Source organism: Gorilla gorilla, chromosome 10, assembly GCF_029281585.2.
Source record: "Gorilla gorilla gorilla isolate KB3781 chromosome 10, NHGRI_mGorGor1-v2.1_pri, whole genome shotgun sequence".
Classification (NCBI taxonomy): Eukaryota; Metazoa; Chordata; class Mammalia; order Primates; family Hominidae; genus Gorilla; species Gorilla gorilla.
In genome coordinates this window covers 60,664,215-60,686,375 of record NC_073234.2, presented here as the reverse complement: position 1 = coordinate 60,686,375, position 22,161 = coordinate 60,664,215, and the positions used below count along the sequence as shown (strand labels likewise).

The 22,161-nt window shown below is 36.9% G+C and overlaps 1 long non-coding RNA gene across 1 annotated transcript in view; it reads left to right on the top strand.

Moving 5' to 3' along the window:
- LOC134756518 (uncharacterized) overlaps nt 1–22,161 on the top strand; it is a 103,791-nt gene that overhangs the window by 6,201 nt on the left and 75,429 nt on the right. The window contains exon 3 of the long non-coding RNA XR_010129249.1: nt 7,446–7,598. This is a non-coding gene — a long non-coding RNA (uncharacterized lncRNA). The remainder of the gene's footprint in view (nt 1–7,445; nt 7,599–22,161) is intronic.

The window sequence follows — 22,161 nt, the reverse complement described above, 5'->3', positions numbered from 1 at the left end:
ATTACTTATCAAGAATCTCTGCTCCATCCTGGACACAGATGATTGGATCAGAGTACATAACTGGTTCAGCTATGGCTCCTCAGATTCTCTTTCCCAGGAATTTGGATTTGGGATACTGAGGGGCTATACAAAACACTTTCAGGAAGTGCAAAAGCAGATACTGTACTGAACAGGACAAATCAATGGTGGTGATGGGAATGAAAAAACCAGACAACAGTGGGCATAATTGACACTAGCAAGTCAAGGACACATGAACACAGAAATAATAGGAAAGCAGGAACTAAGAGTATTAGAGAAGAGAAATAAGTCTGGAAAGAAGCAGAATTGAGAGACCATGGTTTCCTATGGGAAAGAGTCACAGAGAGAATAAACCCACAAATGTGCCATTTTCAAGAACCCAAGCTGTTTTATTCCTGCAAAGAGAGAGATTTCCTTCCAATCTTTTTACTGGATTTTGTTTTTCAGTTTGAGCTAATTGAAGGAGTTTTCTTTGACAGCCCTCTCTCTCCCAGAATGCCTACCTTTTCCTACCCTTCCCCAGTAGAAGGGCCCCTCTGTGTTCAGATGCCTCATTGGTATGATTTCCATTGTTATAGTTCTTTTCTCATTTGGTCTTGAGTCCTCTCTGTCAAGGTTGGGCATAAGCCAAGATAGACACTCTCTAGGAGAGCCCGTACTGAGGGAAAGTTAGGGTCCAGTGTGTCCTTCAGGTGAGACACATTAGCAGGTAAAACCAAAATGTATGAAACAGAAGAAATGTATTACTTACAGATCCCAGAGAGGCTAGGGGAGCTGGCAGGAGGCTGACAGGAAGACGAGCTGACAAGAAGCTCAACCAGTGGATGGGAAGTGAAAGGGAGCAAAACTTGTGGGACTATGCCTTTGTTAAGGCATGGTGTTACCCTTTAGGCTTTTCCTTGAGATTGTGGATTGGCTAGTTTAAGAAAACACGAGCAAGAGGGGGAACCTATTTACATGACTCTGGTGTTGACCGTTAGATTTTGTCATGGTAGCAGCTGTGGGGTGTGTTGGGTTTTGAGTTAGTGAGATAAGGAATAGGTGGGCTATATCTCAAACAACCACAGTGGGAAAAATTTTAACTAGGCCAAAGGTGATAGGGTAGGACTGGGTTTCAAACAACCCATGTCAGGTCTAAAAGTGGATGCTGAGGCAGCAACTTCATTAAAGAAATTTATGACACTCATATATCCTATATGTGCTTTTTTTTTTACAACCTCCATTAACCTTTGCTAAATGTACTTTTTTGTGTCTGTCTCCATCATGTTGGATACTTAATAAATATTTGTAGAATAAGTGAAAGAGTGAATGAAACAGTGAACAAAATTATTTTAAAATCTCTATTGTCCCTTAAAACTAGACTCAGAGATTGGAAGGTTCATATGCAGCCTTCCACTCCAGCTTTCTAATTTAAAGATAAGAAAACTCAGCCTTGAGAAATTAGGCGACTGTCCAAGGCCACACAGTTGGTTAGTGGCAAGGTCAGACCTGAAACATAAGTCACTGGTGGTACAATCCAGTGTTCTTTCCAGGAAGCAAACAGAATTTTTCTTTATTTTATATCTTTATTTGTACCCTCACCCCTGATTAAACAAACAATACATGAATTCAATAGTTTTGGAAAGCTGCTTAGAAGTATTCATTAAAAGAAAGCATCTGAAACTCTATGGCCCAGAAATTTTACTCTTAGGTATATACCCAGCAGAAATGTGCCCATATGGTTAACAAGAACGTTCAGAGCAGCCCTAATAATAGTAGCCTCCAAATACAGACAACTAGAATGTCCATCAACACTGGAGTAGATGAATACACTAGGGTACATTCACAAAATGGAACACTAAATAAATCAATGGGAATGAAAAAAACTATAACTACATGCAACAATGTAGATGAATCTTACACAAATAATGTGAAGGCAAATAAGCCAGGCACAAAATAATATGTACTTTATGATTCCAATTTTTAAAAGTTCAAAAACAGGCAAAATGTATTTATGGCTTTTTTGGACTAGTATTTAGGTTTTGAGTGGTGTTCACTTGAAAGTTAAGAAAAGAAGCCAGAAATCAAGACTAAGAAATATTTAGAACATAGGATGAGTATTAATATTGTTGCATATTTCCAATCATATTTTATGCATGTACACACTATCTGCACTTTTGTAATCCCCAAAGTTCAAAACCCAAGTTTTTTTTATAGCTCATTTGGCAACAAAATTCTGACCTGAACTGAACTCATTTGGTGACAAAGCCTGACCTCAACTGACATGAGGCTATTTATAGTCTTTATTTTTTCACTTGGGGTGAATATTCATACATTTCCTGCAGAAATATTAATGTGCTTGAATATAGGATGCTGTTGCAGACACTGCTGAGAGTGTTATCTTTAAATCCTAAAAATTCTGAACTTCAAAATACATCTGGTCCTAAGGATTCAATATATGACTTTAGGTATTGTGGTAGGCAAAGTAAAGACTCCCCAAAGATGTTCATATCCTAAACTCTGGAACCTGTGAATATGTTAAGTTACATGGCAAGGTGGAATTAAGGTTGCAGATGAATTAAGGTTGCCAATTAGCTGATGCTGAGATGAAAGATAATCCTGAATTAACTTGGTGGGCCCAATGTAATCACAAGGGTTCTTATGAGTGAAGATGGAGACAGGAAAGAGAGAACCAGAGACAGCAGTGTGAGAAGACTCAGCCCAACATGGCTGACTTTGAAGATGAAGAAAGAGGGTCATAAGCCAAAGAATGTAAGTAGCCTCTGAAAGCTTAAAAAGGTCAAGAAAAAGATTTTTCTCTAGCACCCCCAGAAAGAAATACAGCCCTACCTACACCTTGATTTTTGCCCAATGAGACCCGTTTTGGTAGTAAATTGGTAGTTTGTTATGGCAACAATAAGAAACTAATACATCTATATTTATATTATATATACATATATACACATGTATGTACCATGAAATTTATACACATATGTATGTGTGTATATATGTGTGTATGCATTTAGATATATAGTGTGTATATATGCTTATACACATTTTTACACAATATCTGAATCAAACAGTGAATGGCACAGAATAGAAAATAAGAATCTTGAGGCCGGGCATAGTGGCTCATGCCTGTAATCCCAGCATTTTGGGAAGCCAAGGTGGGTGAATCACGAGGTCAGGAGTTCAAGACCATCCTGGCTAGAAACCCCACCTCTACTAAAAATACAAAAAATTAGCTGGGTGAGGTGGCACGCGCCTGTAGTCCTAGCTACTTGGGAGGCTGAGTCAGGAGAATCGCTTGAACCTGGGAGGCAGAGGTTGCAGCGAACCGAGATGATGCCACTGCACTCCAGCCTGGGTGACAGCAAGACTCCATCTCAACAAAAAAAAATAAAAAAGAATTTTGAATAGATGAATGAATGAATGAATGAATTCAATGAATTGAGAGTGGAAAGGAGTCCACTCTTGGTCTGTGTAACAGGCAACTATTGTTACATAACAAACTCAAAACTTCAGTGGCAAACAACATTCTTTCTAGATCACAAATTTGCAGGTCATCTCGGGCAGCTTAGCTCCATATTTCATATCAGCTGGATGGCTTTGCTCCACGTGTCCTCAGCATCCTCTCGCAGTGATGGCAGAGGCACAAGGGGGCATGCCTAAATACCCATGCACATAACCTGCATCAAGTCTGCTAAAGCACTGACAAAAGTAGGTTACACGGCCAAGTCCAAACTCAAGGAGCAGCAGAGTATACTCATTTTTTTTTTTATGGAAGGAATTGTAAAGTTACATGAAAATGAAAATGAATACAGGAAGAGGTGAAGAACTGTGACCAAAAATTAATTTACGATATTTATCTTGCCTTCTATCAAAAAGCAACACTGAAGCCAAATATGGGCTTTGGGCTAGGCCAAACTGAATAAGACCTTCAAGGACCCAGGAAGGAAACTATAAACTGTCATGCAAGAAAGAATATAGGAATGAGATGCATTGCCAAGGAAAAATAGTTTCATTTGATTATCTGGTTAGTAAGGAATTAACTAGGAGTGCTGATATGTTTTTTTGTTGTTGTTGTTTGTTTTGTTTTGTTTTTTAAGACAAGAGTCTCCCTCTGCCGCCCAGGCTGGAGTACAGTGGCGTGATCTTGGCTCACTGCAACCTCCGCCTCCCGGGTTCAAGTTATTCTCCTGCCTCAGCCTCCTGAGTAGCTGGGACTACAGGCACATGCCACCGCGCCCGGCTAATTTGTGTGTGTGTGTGTGTGTGTGTGTGTGTGTGTGTGTGTATTTTTAGTATAGACGGGGTTTCACTGTGTTAGCCAGGATATGTTTTAAAACAACAATTTATAAATTTCAAGAAAAGTATTCTTAAGGCAGACAACTATTAAATGTCTAAAAAACAAAATATACACTCAAACTATCAGAAGAATGAACAGATTTATGTCATTATTTCTTTTTAAAAGTTTTATTTCATTTTTAATTGACACATAATAGTTGTACATACTTATGGGGTATATTGTGATGTTTGGATACATATATACATTGTGTAATGATCAAATCAGAGTAATTAGCATATCCATTACCTCAAACACTTGTCATTTTTTGTGGTCAGAATTTTCAAAATCCTCCTTTTCAGGTATTTTAAAATATTTTATACAATACATTGTTGTGGACTATAGTATCCTGCTGTGCAATGGAACACCAGAATTTCTTTCTCCTAACTATACCTTTGCACCCTCCTCCCTACTCTTCTACTCTCTGGTAACCACTATTCTACTTTCTACTTCTATGATATCAATAATTGATATTCCACATATAAGTGAGTCAATGTGGTATTTGTCCTTCTGTCCTTGGCTTATTTTCTTAACATAATGTCATCTAGGTTAATCCATATTGTTACAATGACAGGATTTCATTTTTTTATAACTGAAGAGTATTCTATTATGTATATATATCACATTTTAAAATCTATCCATTCATTTGTTGGTGGCCACTCAGGTTGATTTTCTACCTTAGCTATGTGAATAGTGCTGCAACAAACATGGGAGTGAAGATACATCTTTGACATACTGATTTCATTTCCCTTGGAAATACACTCAGTAATCATCTATATATCAACAGCAAACTATCCGAAAAACAAATAAAGAAAGCAATCATATTTACAGTCACTACAAAAAAAAAACACGAATAAATTTAGCCAAGGAGGTGAAAGATCTCTATAATGAAAACTACAAAACACTGATGAAAGAAATTGAAGAGGACACTAATACATAAAAAGAGATCCCATGTTTATGGATTAAAAAATTAATATGTTGCTAAGATATCCATACTACCCAAAGTAATCTACAGATTCAATGCAATCTATATCAAAATACCAGTGAGATATTTCATAGAAATAGAGAAAACAATCCTGAAATTTGTATGTAACCACAAAAGACCCTGAATAGCCAAAGCAAGATTAAGAAAAAAGAACAAAGCTGGAGGCATCACACTACCTGATTTTAAAATATACTACAAAGCAATATTAACCAAAATAGTATGGTACTGGCATAAAAACAGATACATAGACCAATGGAACAGAATACAGAACTCCAAAATAAATTCATGTATTTATAGCTAATTGATTTTCTACAAAATTGCCAAGAATGCATATTGGAGAAAGGACAATCTCTTTAACATGTGGTACTGAGAAAACTGGCTGTCCATTTCCAGAAGAATGAAACTAGATCCCTATCTCTTATCACTTACAAAAAAGTAAACTCAAAATAGATTGAAAACTTAAGTGTAATACCTGAAAATTCTAAACTAGCAGAAACAAATGTAGGTGAAAACTTTATGACATTGGTCTGGGCAAGGATTTTTTTTAATAAGACCTCAAAAGCACAGGCAACAAAAGCAAACATAGACAAACGAAATCACATCAAACTCAAAAACTTTTGCACAGCAAAGGAAACAAACAGCAGCGTGAAGAAATAACCTACTGAATGGGAGAAATATTCACAAACTCTGCATCTGACAAGAGGTTGATATCCAGATTATATAAGGAAATCAAACAACTAAATAGCACAGAAACCTGATAATTCAATTTAAAAATGGGCAAAAGATATGAGTACACATTTCTCAAAAGAAGACATACAAATGGCCAACAGGTATATGGAAAAAATGTTTGACATCACTAATCATCAGGAAAATGCAAATCAAAACCACAATGAGATATTGCCTCACCCGTTAGAATGGCTGCTATAAAAAAAAATGCTGGTGAGGATGTGGAGAAAGGGGAATTATTATACTTTGTTGGTAGGGATGTAAATTGGTATAGCCATTCTGGAAAAAAGTACAGAGATTCCTCAAAAAAGAAAAAAGTAGAACCATCATATAATCCACTACTGGGCATAAATTCCACTAACGGTCATATATCCAAAGGAAATGAAACCAGTAGCTCAAAGAGATATCTGCCCTCCCATGATTGATTAATACAAGCCTGTTGAGGCTGATCTTGGTTTCAAAATTCCATAGGCTAAACTATTATATCTTTAGGAGGAGATATAAGAAGCCACATCAGTGCCCTTAACTGTCCCCTTATTATGCATGGACAAGGTGAACAGCACCCCATAAAAGAAATTAGCAGATTTTCCCTTGCGATCCAAGAAGTGTGTCTATGTTTTGCCTCTAGCCTCCTCTCTGAACATTCTTGCGTGGATTTTTGTTTTTTTCTCATTACCCTGTACCCTCCTCATAGTCACTTTGTATTCAGGCCCGGTACGCAATTTTCTTTATTCCCTTGAAAGCCCTTTCTCAGGACATCCTTAGATCCACCTGCTGCAGACCGTACATCCATACCCAGGCATTCCAGCCCCAGCCTAGCTCCCTAGAACTCCAGTAATAGTCCAACATTTCAGGTGCCAGGTCATCAACAAAAAGAGAAACATGGACGTGAATAAGGTAGACTATTAAAATCAAATAAACATTTTATTAATGGATTTGCACTTTCTTATAATTCTGTGTCAAATCCCAATAATGAGAATATGGCACATACACCATAGTCAGTGTTGTGATTATTTACACATGTTGGTCCCATTGGGGCCTTTTCAGATGGGTCCTTCATTGTCCTTATGTGACAGATTCTGAAAACACAGTATGATTTTGACTAATGGAATCAAAAATGATCAACTTTTGAGAAAATTTCATTAAGATTATTTCACAAGATTATCAGTCTCTCATCATAAACAGGCTTCATGGGAACCCATAATGTAACCACTATTTGGGGAGTATTGTACCAAAACAAAGGAATTGAGGTGTCTTGAAACAGTATTTTCCACCATAAAATAACCCAGCCAATGCAATTGTGAAACTTGAAACCATGACCCACGTTTCCTTCACTGAAAAGTGACTGCTTTAGCTGCTGACCACATTTTGTATCTGTTCTTCCTTTTGTAGGTACCATGTGATCTGCTGATCCTGTGTCAGTTCTGCTCTTTGGATATGTCAATGTTGCTATATATGCCAAAGTGAGACTTTGAATATGTACCCTCATTGGAATTTGGGTACGCAGCACAGTTCTTTATGATACATGTTCCTGGGATCTCATAGGTAAGGTGGTTTGGAATGGTTCACTTCATCTGTTATGTGTTAAGATTATTGTATTAGAAGTGTGGGTTCTGAGGAACCTCACTGATTCATTCAACAAATATTTATTGAGTGCTCACTATGCAGGACGCACTGTTCTGAGTATTAATGAAATAGTAGTTTTTTTTAAAAAAAAGTCTGTGCCCCCATGGAGCTTATATTATGATGAGCGAGACTGCTTTTAGTTAAGCAAACTACTATAATATACTATTATGCTATGATACAAGCAACAAAAAAATGCAGGGAAAGGGATAGACAGAATTGGGACCAGGCAGGAAAAGACTATTCTAGATTGAGTTTTTGAGGAAGCCTCTCTGAGAAAGCGATTATGGACTTTAGACATGAAAAGAATGAGAAGTCATGCCTTATAAATACCTGGGGAAGAAGTATTCCAGGCAACGCAAACTTGAGTTCAAAGGCACTGAGTTGGGAGTACAGTTGACATTTTCCCAAGTGGGTAGGGTTGCTAGAGGAGTGGATGAGAGGAAAATGATTGGAAATAAGGTATGGAAAGGAGGCAAGGGTCCGGTTGTAGAGGACTTTGAAGGCCATGGGGAGGACATTGGAGTTTTTTCTAAGTCTCAAGTGGGAGATTGACATGACCAGATTGAAATGTTACAGGGATCACTAGTAATCCTTGTAGTATGGATGGTAGTGTGAGGACTACAAAAGAGAAAGTAGGGAGATGGATCATTTGGGTATTTTAGTAGTTCAGGCAAAAGATGATGTTGGTGAGGGCGGTGGCAGTAGCAGTGAGGAAGTGAGATATGGACAGGATGGGATAGAAAAGACATAGTGATGACTCCAAGGTTTTAGTTCTAAATAATTGAAAGGCGACCATTTTCTGAGATGGGAAACACTGGGAGAGGAGTTTGGGGGCAGAGTTTTGCATATATTAACTTCAAGATATTTATTGAACAGCCAAATAGAGATCTCATAGAGAGGGCTGGGTAACTGAGTCTGAAGTTCAAGGAGTTGTTTGTATTATAAATACACACTGGGGAGTCATTTCTGAACCCTAGGTAATCTTAAAACCATGGTACTTGGTGAGTTTACCTATAGGATTGAGTCTAGCCAGGGTAGGGTTGGATCCTGGAGGCTGGATCCCTGGGGCATTCCAACAAGTGCAGAAACAGGGCCTACAAGTGCCTTGTGAGAAAGGAGGAAGCCCCGAGTCTCCACCATGAGTCTTCACACCATATGCCCTGAATATTTCTGCTAATTCAATATCTGAAAGGCTCCTTGATCATGGTTTCTCTAAATATCACTACATTAAGAACCAATATTTATATCAGTAGGTACTAACACAATATTAGTAATAAATTGAGATATCAACTTGCTTATCTCACTCTTCCAAAGAATAACTAAAAACCGCATAGTACGTCTGACTTTTCCTTACAGACTCTCCCACCACTGGCCCCCAAATTCCATTTCTGGAATTTCCAATGGACTTATCAGATTTTATTTAAAGAAATGTTAATAGAAGCAAACTTGTCCAATATGACAAAAGCTGAAAAATTTTTTAAAGGTTAAATAAATACTAAAATCTGAGGCTAATTATTTCTAAAATGTAAAATTTTGTCACATCCCCTCGAAGAGATTAAAAAATAATTTTAATTCAGTCCATTAGAGTAAACTGATTTTTTAAATAGAAGGAAGTTTCTGAGAAAGGAATTAATTAGTCATAAGGGCCATTAGATCTCCTAAAATGAACAGAGGGTTCCACTGGAAAATTTATAAATATTCATAAAAATATCACTTTTACTGATAAGATGTCATTTGCTTCATTAAAATCTCATTTGAAGGAAGTATCCCCAGAGAATTATGAGAATACGGGTTAGTAGGAATATTAACTATGACAAAATTTTAAACACCTTAATTCTCCCTTTTAATTCTCCTTATTTTTGAGGGGGGGCAAGTAAGTTTAACAAGTTAATTTAAAACTTGAAAATTATTGTTATGTGTCTTCCATGTCCCCACTTTATTAAGATATAATTGATGAATAAAAATTGCATATATTTATGGTGTACAACATGATGTTTTGATATGTGCATACATTGTAAAATGATTAAATCAATTAATTAACATATCTATTGCTTTATATACTTAATTTTTGGTGGTGAGAACCTTTAAGATCTACTCTCAGCTATTTTCAATTATAAATTACATTATTATTAGCTGTAGGTACCGTCCTATACAATACATCTCCAGAACTTATTCATCCTATATAACTAAACCATTGTACCCTTTGATCAACATCTCCTCATCTCCCCTGTCCATCAACCCCCCAGCCCCTGGTAACAACCATTTTACTCTCTGCTTCTATAAGTTTGACTTTTAGATTCCACATATAAGTGAAATCATGCACTATTTGACCTTCTGTACCTGGCTTATTTCACTTAGTGTAGTGTCCTCCAGGTTCATCCGTGTTGTTACAAATAACAGAATTTCCTTTTTTAAGGCTGAATAATATTCCATTGTACGTATGTACTATAATTTGTTTATTCATTCATCTATGGGTGGACATTTAGGTTGTTTCCATAGCTTGACTATTGTGAATAGTGCTGCAGTGAACATGGAAATGCAGATACCTCTTCAAGATCCTGAATTCAATTCCTTTGGATATATACCCAGAAATAGAATTGGTGGAATTACTGGATCATATGGTAGTTCTATTTTAAATAGTTTGAGGAACCTCCACATTGTTTTCCATAATGGCTGTACCAAATTGCATTCCCGCCAGCAGTGTGCGAGAGTTCCCTTTTCTCCACATCTTCATGAACACTTATCTTTTGTCTTTTAGACAAAATTACTCTACCCAGGTATGAGGTGTTATCTCATTGTGATTATAATTTGCATTTCCCTGATGATAAATGACTTTGAGCATTTTCTCATATACCTATTGGGCATTTGTGTGTCTTCTTTTGAGAAGTGTTTATTCTGGTCCTTTGCCCATATTTTTAATTAGGTTATTATTATTCTTATTATTGCTATAGTGTTGTTTGAGTTTCATATGTATTTTGAATATTAACCCCTTATTACATGTATGATTTGCAAATGTTTTCTCCCACTCCATAGATTGTCTCTTTACTCTGTTGATGGTTTCCTTGGCCGAACAGGAGCTTTTTAGTTTGACGCAGTCCATCAATTTTTGCTTTTGTTTCCTGCACTTTTGAGGTCGTATTAAAAAAATCATTAACCATACCCATGTTAAGAAGCATTTTACTTATGTTTTCCAATAGTAGTTTTACAGTTTCAGATCTTACACTTAAGTGTAACGTATCTTATGGTAGCTGTTGACGTGCCAGTTTATTGGTAATGGCCAACTACTTCTCACTGATGGAAGAAGGCTATACTGTCTAGAAAATATCTGCTGCACATACGATGGCAAATTAGAATACACGATTTCTACTCCCAAGTCATTCAAAGAGTTGTAAAAGAAAGCAAAGCAAAATAAAATATTATAAAATTAGGTTTGGTCCACTCACTCTGGATGATCTTAGATGGATGTTTGGGTTTTTTTTTATCATGTAACCTCAAATTGCATTGCTGGATTCCAGGTATAGCAATTTTTTATAGTATAGGTAGACAGGTAATACTTTTGGATGGTTTAAAAGTTATCTCAGCTATGTGAATATATACTTTTCCATTTTGAATCTATGTTTCTTTAGGAACCTAAAGGTTCCTTCTTTAGGAAACATAGATTCAAAATGGAAAAAAAATATATATTCACATAGCTGAGATGGCTTTTTGGGTTCAACATATTCTAAAAATCAGCATTAAAGATGTGTCAAAGTTTTTAGAATTACATGAAGAAAGAAAAAATACTCTTGAAATCTGTAACTCTTGCTCTAATTTGTGTTATCCCAGATTGAACTCTCTGCCACTATATTATTCCTATTTTTGGCAAGAGAATGTGAGACATTAGAATATCATTAAAATTAATCTGCTTTGTTTAAAAAGTGCATTACTGTAGAGGACCTAAAATCTGGTTTGCACATGTATCTCCAAAGCAGGAATACCTATCCTTCAGATATTGCCGATTTTCACCAGTCTCAAATTGTGCTAAGCATTTAAGTCATATCCAATTCATTTCTCAGCTTATATATTTTGAAATTTTATATTAGTTCCTGTTTCTATTTCCAGTGACATCTTCTAAGCTCTTTTTATCAATAATAATGACAATAATAATGATGTTTATTTATTGAGCAGTTACTCTCTGCCAAACACTGTTGTAATGATATTATATTAGCTCACCTAATTCTCAAAACAACACTGTGAAGTAAGATACAGTTAGCATCACCATTTTGCAGATGAGAAAACTGAGGAAATGTGATGTTAACTGGCTTGCTTAAGGTCATTCAGCTGGGAAGTGGCAGAGTTGGGATTTAAATTCATGTGATTTCAGAGCCCATCCTCTTAGCATGTTACATAGATCATTTCTTTACATCTTTGTCTTTAGCTTATTGGTAACTTTTAGAAAAAAAAGAGTATAGTACATAGAGTTAAAGAAAGAAATCTCTACTTCTTCCTAAATAACTAATTATTAACTCTAGTGGTTCTTAAACATACAATTCCTTCAGTAACGAGGCTCTCCTGCAGTGATCAATGGTTGTGCTTCAAGGCCCTCCACAGCTAGTGATTTATTTGATTACTTACTGCTGAGTTGGGATAGCAAGGTGGTCTCAGTGAACAGCCCCTGGGTACTTGCACATAAGAAACATGTTTAATGTACAAGATGATAGAATTAAGGAGAGGGTGGGGACCAGATTAGAGGCAGCCTGGGTAAGCCAGATTTCTCTAAATCGGGGAGATATTTTTTATTCATCTCAATATCTGACTTAATTCAGGAATTTTTAATTTAAAATTCAATTAGGGAGTTTCTATTATAAACGAAGTGTTGTTTTATGTAATTATGAATTTCCTTGGATAGCCTAAGAGTAAAATAGTAGCAACAATTTCATTAAAATTGCTCACATCAAAACAGGGAACAAAGCATGTTTTTATGTGTCTTTTATCTTTCCCTTTTTCTTTCAAAACCGTTTTGATTATTCAGCCATGGTTATTTTAGAAATAGCTCTATGAAGAGCTTTTATACTACTAATTTTCTGCTGCTCATAATAGTGTTCATTGCTGGTCTTCAAAGAGCTTTTAACAAACGTTATTACATTAAAGAAAAGTGGTAGGCATCACCAACCATATCATACAGGCAATCATTCCTGAAAACCTAGACATAAAATGGTCTTGCCTGATATTACAAAGCAAATTAGTTTCAGGGCTAGACAGCTGATTTAATGTTATCTATGGCATAATCTGATAAGAGTTAAAACTCTAGTGAAATAAAAATAGTAATAACATCATGAAGATGTCTGTGATAGGGCATGGAATGTATATATATTGCATTTATAGAATTATTGGGTTGAAAGGGAACTTAGGGAACATTTTATCAATTTTTCTGGTAATTTTCAGGTAAGGATAGATTAAGTGATTCATCTAAAGCCATGCAGTTTGCTCACAATAGAGAAAGTTCTAAAATTTCATTTCATTTTTATTCTACAGTTATTGAGAGGGTAATATATACGCCAATTTTCTGATGTGTGACAAAAATTTAAGATAAATAATACACTAGAGCTGACAATATGGGAGGAAAAGTAGGTAAAATAATAATTGTGATATGGTATGATTGTTTCTGTGAGAATAGAGAGTCCACTCCCATTCCTACTCCTACCCTGTTGACCCTATCCCTTACTGCCTCTTCATATGCCATGTCAGAAAAGTAAATGTGTTGCTTTTAAAACAATCAATTTTGACTTGGAAATTACACTAATAATTATGCTACCAAACTAAATTCTAGAAAAGTAGAGTTTATAGTTGGAAAAATGCTTTGTCAAATTATGTCAAATACTATTTTTCTAAAAATATTATTCATTAAGTATATATGGATATACATATATGTATAATATATGTGTGTATGTATATAATCCATTAATTATAGATGGATGTTAAAGTTAAATTGTGAGATATTCTGTTTCTTTAATTCTAATTATTGAGTATTCATGTCTGAGTTTTGTATCCTAAGCAAATAATCATAAACATGACCCTATTTCCCCAGATGCTTACAGTTTGTTATCACTGTCATACAGATACACATCTCAGCCAAAAAAGGAAACACTGAATGGATTAGAAAGTCCAATAAATAACTTCAGTGATGCATTTAATTTTAGGGATTTGAGAATGCTATGAATTTCTTAGCAGGAAAAGCTAAGCAGGGCAAATGGTGAAATGAAAATCATCACTCAAATGCACTTCCAGGATTCCTGGAGGAATTGTGGCAGCAGTGAGAATTGGCACAATTAAAACACTTCTAATTTAAGAAAAGAATATAAATCTGATCCAGTGCTTTAAATAGTATAAGCACCTAGTGTACATTACATTTCCCATAATAGTACAATACTGAAGATTTTTATATCTGCCTATTCCCATATTCCCATAGTACACACTATTGATTTTAAAATTAGTGGTTGCTTGGGACTCAGTGTGGAAATATGGTAGTTGAATGATGGCCCCAAAGATGTCCACGTCCTAAAACTCAAAACCTGTGCCTGTTACCTTATATGGCATAAGGGACTTTAATGATGTCATTAAGTTAAGAATTTTGAGGTGAAGAAATTATTCTGGATTATCCAGGTGGGCCCAATGTAATCGCAAGGGTGCTTTTAAGAAGGAAACAGGAATGCCAGACTTAGAGAAAGAGATTTGCAGATGTTGCACTGCTGACTTTGAAGATGGAGGAAGAGGCCAAGAGCAAAGGAATGCTGACAGCCTCTAGAAACTAGAAAAAGGCAAGAGAACCAATCATCCCTGTAAGAGCCAGTAGCAAGGGAACAGATTCTCCCTTAGAGCTTCCATAACGGATGCAACTCTGTCAACACCTTGATTTTAGTCATATAAGACTCATTTTGGACTTCTGACCTTCAAAACTATTAGACAATAAATGTGTGTTGTATTAAAGTATGTGGTAATTTGTTATAGTCAATAGAAAACTAATACAGAAAGTGACTGCAAATGACCAGGAAGGATCTTTTTGGGTTGTGGTTATGATGGTACAACTCTGTAAATTTACTAAAAATGATTTAACTGTACACTTAAAATTAGCAAATTTTATTGCATATATACTATACTTCAGTGAATTTGTTTCCTGTTAGTTAATCTAGTCACTATCTGCTTACCTTCCTTATTTTTGTTCTTCCCATCTAGCGCACCATAACTATAATGTCATTCTAATGACTTACTTTAGATTCTGGGTTTTTTTTTCCACTTTGTTCTTGCTATTGGAGCAAACTCTACATGCTGTTGGAAAACTGGAGGCCGTGTTGAAGTTTTACAAATAAGACTTTTTTAAACTGATTTTTACCTTTCCTTACTTTTGTCAACAGTCTGTGAAACTGAATGTAACCTTTTCTTATTGATAATATTTAATAATTGTTCATGTTATTGATATTGATGAGATGCTTTGGTCTAAACTTATTCCTAGAATATACACCAAAACATTATTTTTGAAATCTATGATTTTCACTGGCCTATTTTTATTAAAAGGAATAAGAAATTTGCTCAAGAAGTATACCAGACCACATTTTAGCAAAATTAATTGCCAAATCAAGCACTGAGGGTGTCTTCTAGCTGCTATATATAAAATAACACTGTAATTTCTATTTGCTTTATCCCATCTACTGAGTTGTTTGCAACATATAAACAAACCAACTTTCTGCTTTAATAAAGCATCAATAACTCCTTCTTGTGAGCCTCAACAATTTATTTCCTGTTCAACCTAGAGGTAGAGCTCAGCATCATGTACTGATAGCTGATAACATCCTAGATTAGGCGTGTATTTTTCTCATGTAAAAAAAAAAAAATCCCAGAAGTCAGTAGTCCATGATTGGTACAATAGTTGAAGGCAGTTATCAAAGACCGAGGGCCTTTCAGCTTCCAGCTTTCCTACTCTTAATATGAGACTCATCGTAAGAGTCATAACTGCCTATAATCACACAAAGGCATATTTTGAAGCCATTAATGAAAATTTGTACAAGAATTGTTAATGCTATAAAAACTTTTACAATATATTAGCTGAAAAAAGTAAGTGAGAAGTATATGCTCTTTGTACTCTTTTTTATAATAAAGACATATTTCTTTTTTTTTCTTCAACTTTTAAGTTCAGGTGTACATGTGCAGGATGTGCAGGTTTGTTGCATAGGTAAATGTGTACCACGGTGGTTTGCTGTACAGATTATCCCATCATCTAAGTATTAAGCCTGGCATCCATTAGCTATTCTTCCTGATGCTCTCCCTCCTCCCACCCCCCACCCTCCAACAGGTCCCAGTGTGTGTTGTCCCCACCCCCAAAGTGTCCATGCGCTCTCATCATTCAGCTCCCACTTATAAGTGAGAGCATGTGGTGTTTGGTTTTCTGTTTCTGTGTCAGTTTGCTGAGGATAATGGCTTCCAACTCCAACCATGTCCTTGCAAAGGATATAATCTCATTCCTTTTTATGGCTGCATAGTATTCCATGGTGTATACGTACCACATTTTCTTTATCCAGACTATCATTGATGGGCATTTGGGTAGATTTCATGTCTTTACTATTGTGAATAATATTGCAATGAACATACATGTGCATATATTTTTATAATAGAATAATTTATATTCCTTTGGGTAAATACCCAGTAATGAGATTGCTGGGTCAAATGGTATTTCTGCCTCTAGGTATTTAAGGAATGACCACACTGTCTTCCACCATGGTTAAACTAATTTATACTCCCACCAGCAATGTAAAAGCATTCCTTTTTCTCTAAAACCTTGCCAGCATCTGTTGTTTTTTGACTTTTTAGTAGTAGTCATTGTGACTGGCATGAGATGGTATCTCATTGTGGTTTTGATTAGCATGTCTCTAATTATCAATGATGTAGAGCTGCTTTTTTTCATGTGTTTGTTGGCCACATGTATGTTTTCTTTGGGGAATTGTTTGTTCCTATCCTTTGCCCACTTTTTAATGGGGATGTTTGCTTCTTTCTTGTAAATTTAAATCCCTTGCAGATTTTAGATATTAAACCTTTGTCAGATGGATATATTGTAAACATTTTCTCACATTCTGTAGGTTGTCTGTTCACACTGATGATAATTTCTTTTGCTGTGCAGAAGCTCATTAGTTTAATATTTCATTTGTCCATTTTTGCTTTTGCTGCAATTGCTTTTGGCATTTTCTTTATGAAATCTTTGCCTGTGCCTATGTCCTGGATGGTATTGCCTAGATTTTCTTCTAGGATTTTTATAGCTTTTCATCTTACATTTAAGTCTTTAACCCATCTTGAGTTAATTTTTGTATATGGTGTAAGGAATGGGTCCAGTTTCAATCTTCTGCATATGTCTAGCCAGTTTTCCCAGCACCATTTATTAAATAGAGTATCCTTTCCCCATGGCTTGTTTTTGTCAAATTTCCCAAATATCAGATGGTTGTAGGTGTGCAATCTTATTACTGAATTATCTAATCTGTTCCCTTGGTCTATGTGCCTGTTCTTGTACCAGTACCATGCTGTTTTGGTTACTGCAGCCTTGTAGCATAGTTTGAAGTCAGGTAGCATGATGACTCCAACCTTGTTCTTTCTGCTTAGGATTTTCTTGGCTATCCAGGCTCTTTTCTCCTTCCATAGGAATTTAAAAATTTTTTTTCTAATTCCATTAATAATGTCAATGGTAGTTTACTGGGAATAGCATTGAATCTATAAATTACTTTGGGCAGTATGGCCATTTTCACAGTATTGACTCTTCCTATCCATGAGCATGGAATGTTTTCCCATTTGTTTGTATCCTTTCTGATTTCCTTGAGCAGTGGTTTGTAGTTCTCCTTGAAGAGGTCCTTCATTTCACTTGTTAGCTGTATTCCTAGGTACTTTATTCTTTTTGTAGCAATTGTGAATGGGAGTTCATTCATGATTTGGCTCTCGTCTTGTCTATTGTTGGTGTGTAGGAATGCTAGTGATTTTTTCACATTGATTTTGTATCCTGAGACTTTGCTGAAATTGCTTATCAGCTTAAGAAGCTTTTGGGCTGAGACTATGTGGTTTTCTAGATATAGGATCATGTCATTTGCAAATAAAAATAATTTGACTTTCTCTCTTCCTATTTGAATACCCCTTATTTCTTTCTCTTGCCTGATTGCCCTGGCCAGAATTTCCAATACGATGTTGAATAGGAGTGGTGAGAGAGGGCATTCTTATCTTGTGCTGGTTTTCAAGAGGAGTGCTTCCAGCTTTTGCTCATTCAGTATGATATTGGCTGTGGGTTTGTCATATATGGCTCCTATTATTTTGAGGTATGTTCCTTCACTACCTAGTTTATTAAGCATTTTTAACATGAAGGGATGTTGAATTTTATCAAAGGCCTTTTCTGTGTCTATTGAGATAATCATGTGGTTTTTGTCTTTAGTTCTGCTTATGTAATGAATCACATTTTTTACTTGCATATGTGGAACTAACCTTGCATCCCAGGAATGAAGCCATGATTGTGGTGGATAAGCTTTTTGATGTGCTGCTGGATTCAGTTTGCCAGTATTTTACTGAGGATTTTTGCATTGATGATAATGAGGGATATTGGCTTGAAGTTTTTTTGTTATTGTTGTACCTCTGGCAGGTTTTGGTATCAGGATGATTCTGGCCTAAAATAATGAGTTAGGGAGGAGTCCCTCCTTTTCAACTTTTTGAAATAGTTTCAGTAGAAATGGTACTAGCTTTTCTTTGTACCTCTGGTAGAATTCAGCTGTGAATAATCCATCTGGTCCTGGGCTTCTTTTGTTTGTTTGTTTGTTTAGTAGGCTATTTATTACTGCCTCAATTTCAGAACTCATTATTGGTCTATTCAGGGATTCAATTTCTTCTTAGTTCAGTCTTGGCAAGGTGTATGTGTCCAAGAATTTATCCATTTTTTCTAGATTTTCTGATTTATGTGCATAAAGGTGTTTATAGTATTCTCTGATGGTTGTTTGTATTTCTTTGGGATCTGTGGTGAAATCCCCCTTATATCTGATTGTGTTTATTTTATTCTTTTCTCTTTTTTTCTTTATTAGTCTAGTTAGCGGTCTATTTTATTTGTTTTTTCAAATAACCAGCTCCTGGATTCATTGATTTTTTGACGGTTTTTTTGGGTCTCTATCTCCTTCAGTTCAGCTCTGATCTTGGTTATTTTTTGTCTTCTGCTAGCTTTGGGGTTTGTTTGCTCTTGGTTCTCTCATTCTTTTGATTGTGATGTTGGGTTATTAACTTGAGCTATTTCTAGCTTTTTTATGTGGCATTTAGTGCTATAAATTTCTCCCTTAACACTGCTTTACCTGTATCCCAGAGGTTCTAGTACATTGTCTGTTTGTTCTGATTAGTTTCAAAGAACTTCTTGATTTCTGCCTTAATTTCATTATTTACCAAAGAGTCATTCAGGAGCAGGTTGTTCAATTTCCATGTAATTATGTGGTTTTCTGTAAATTTCTTAATCTTGAGTTCTAATTTGATTGTGCTGTGGTCTCAGAGACTGTCACAATTTCAGTTCTTTTGCATTTGCTAAGAAGTGTTTTACTTCTGATTACGTAACCAACTTTAGAGTAAGTGCCATGCAGTGATGAGAAGAATATATATTCTGTTGTTTCTGGTTGGAACATTCTATAGATATCTATTAGGTCTATTTGATCCAGAGCTGAGTTCAAAGAATTCAGATCCTGAGTATCTTTGTTAATTTTATATCTCAGTGATCTGTCTAATATTGTCAGTGGGGTGTTAAATTCTCCCACTATTATTGTATGGGAGTCTAAGTCTCTTTGTGGGTCTCTAAGAACTTGCTTTATGAATCTGGGTGTTCCTGTATTGGGTGCATATATATTTAAGACAGTTCTTCTCGTTGAATTGAACCCTTTGCCATTATGTAATGCCCTTTGTCTTTTTTGATCTTTGTTGGTTTAAGGCCTGTTTTGTCAGAAACTATTAGGTTGGTGCAAATAACTATGGTTTGGCCACTAAAAGTAATGGCAAAAACCACAGTTACTTTTGTGTCAATGTAATAGCATTGCAATTCCTGCTTTTTTCTGTTTTCCATTTGCTTGGTAAATTTTCCTCCATTTCTTTATTGTGAACCTACATGTGCCTTTGCACATAAGATGGATCTCTTGAACACAGCATGCCTATGGGTCTTGGCTGTTTATCCAGCTTGCCATTCTGTGTCTTTTAATTGGGGCATTTAGCCTATTCACATTTAAGGTTAGTATTGTTATGTGTGAATTTTATCCTGTCATCATGATACTAGCTGGTTATTTTGCAGACTTGTTTATATGGTCACTTCATAGTGTCACTGGTCTGGTCCGGGTACTTTGGTGTGTTTTTCTAGTGGCTGGTAATGGTTTTCATTTCCATATGAAGTACTTCCTTCAGGGGCTCTTGCAAGGCAGGCCTGGTGGTGACAAATTCCCTCAATATTTGCTTGTCTGAAAAGGATCTTATTTCTCCTTTGTGTAGGAAGCTTAGTTTGGCCAGATGTGAAATTCTGGGTTCAAATTCTTTCTTTAAGAATGTTGAATATTGGCCCCCAATCTCTTCTGACTTGTAGGGTCTCCAATTAGAGGTCCACTGTTAGTCTGATGGGTTTCCCTGGCCTTTCTCTCTGGCTGTCCTTAACATTTTTTCTCCCATTTTGACCTTGGAGAATCTGACGATTATGTGTCTTGTGGTTGATCTTCTAGAGTATCTTACTGGGGTTCTCTGCATTCCTTGAATTTGAATGTTGGCCTGTCTTGCTAGTTTAGGAAAGTTCTCCTGGATGATACCCTGAAGCATGTTTTCCAACTTGGTTCCATTCTCCCTGTCTCTTTAGAGTCAGTTATGTTCCTCTAAACTGGCTATTCTGGCTCTCAGTTTCTATATCATTTTATCATGATTCTTAGCCCCTTTGCATTGGGTTACTAAATGGTCTTTCAGCTCAGTGAAGTTTGTTATTACCCACCTTCTGAAGTCTACTTCTGTTAATTCAGCCATCTCAGCCTCAGCCCAGTTCTGTGCCCCTGCTAGAGAGGTGTTGCAGTCATTTGGAGGTGAAGAAGCACTCTGGCTTTTTGAGTTTTCAGCATTTTTGCATTGATTCTTTCTCATCCATGGGCTTATCTACCTTTGATCTCTGAGGTTGCTGACCTTTGAATGGGGTTTTAGTGGGGTCATTTTTGTTGATGTTGTTGTTTTCTGTTTGTTTGTTTTCTTTTAACAGTGAGGCCACTCTACCATAGGGCTGTTGCACTTTGCTGGGGTCCACTCCAGGCCCCAGTTGCCTCAGTTTTTCTCATACCTGGAGGTATCACTAGTAAAGGCTGCAAAACAGCAAAGATGGCAGCCTTTTCTGGAAGCTCTGATCCAGATGGGTAGTGATTTGTTGCCAACTCAAATGTGCCTATCAGAGGTGGCTGGAGACCCCTGTTGGGAGGTCTCATCCAGTCAGGAGGAACAGGATCAGGGACCCATTTAAAGAAGCAATCTGGCTGCTTTTTGGTAGACCAGGTGTGCTGCAATGGGGGGAACCCTTCCTCATCTGGAATGTTTGGATTCTCCAAAACCAGCAGGCTGGAATGGCTGAGTTGGCTGAACTACAGAGATGGCAGTCACCCCTTCCCTCAGGAGCTCCATCTCAAGGAGAGATCAGAACTCTGCTCATACAACTCTGGCTGGAGTGGCTGAAGCCCCAGCAGGGAGGTTCAGGCCAGTGAGGAGGAATGGATTTGGTTTCCCCTTAAAAAAGGAGTCTGGCCATGATCTGGCAAAGCAGCTATGCTGTGTGGAGGGGGACCCTTCTGCATCTGGATTGTTTGGATTCTCCAAAGCCAGCAAACTGGAATGGCTGAGTTGACCAAACAGCAGAGATGGTGGCTGACCCTCCGCCTGGGAATTCAGTCCAGTCTCAGGCAGACTCTTGTTGCCATTGGCTGGCTGGAATTCAAAGTCAGTGGGTCTTAACTTGTGAGGTGCAGTGGAAGTTGAGCCTGCAGAACGATTCTGCTTGGCTCCCTGGACTCAGCCCCCTTCCTAGAGATATGTACAGATGGATCTTCTGCCTTGCCAGGGATCCCAGGGCAGAAGTATGTAAAACTCCTGTGTCTCTGTGTGTGCCTGAGTGGCTTCTCTGCCTAGACTCCACACAGCTCTGTGTAACAAACCCAAGGCCCTGGTGGCAGGGGCTCATAAGGGGATCTCTTGATCTGTGTGTTGTAAAGATCTGTGGGAGAAGTGTGGTTTTGCAGGAGGAGTTGCACAATCACTCAGCAATTCCCTTGGCTGGGAGTGGGGGTTTCCTTTGGCTCTGTGATGCACCCAGGTGGGCCATCGCCCTACCCTGCTTTTCTTCATTCTCCATGGGTTGAGTTATTTGCCTAGTCACTCCCAGTGTAAGAACTTGGATATTTCAGTTGAAGGTGCCAATTCACTTGCCCCTTTCATTCCTCTCCGTGGGTGCTAC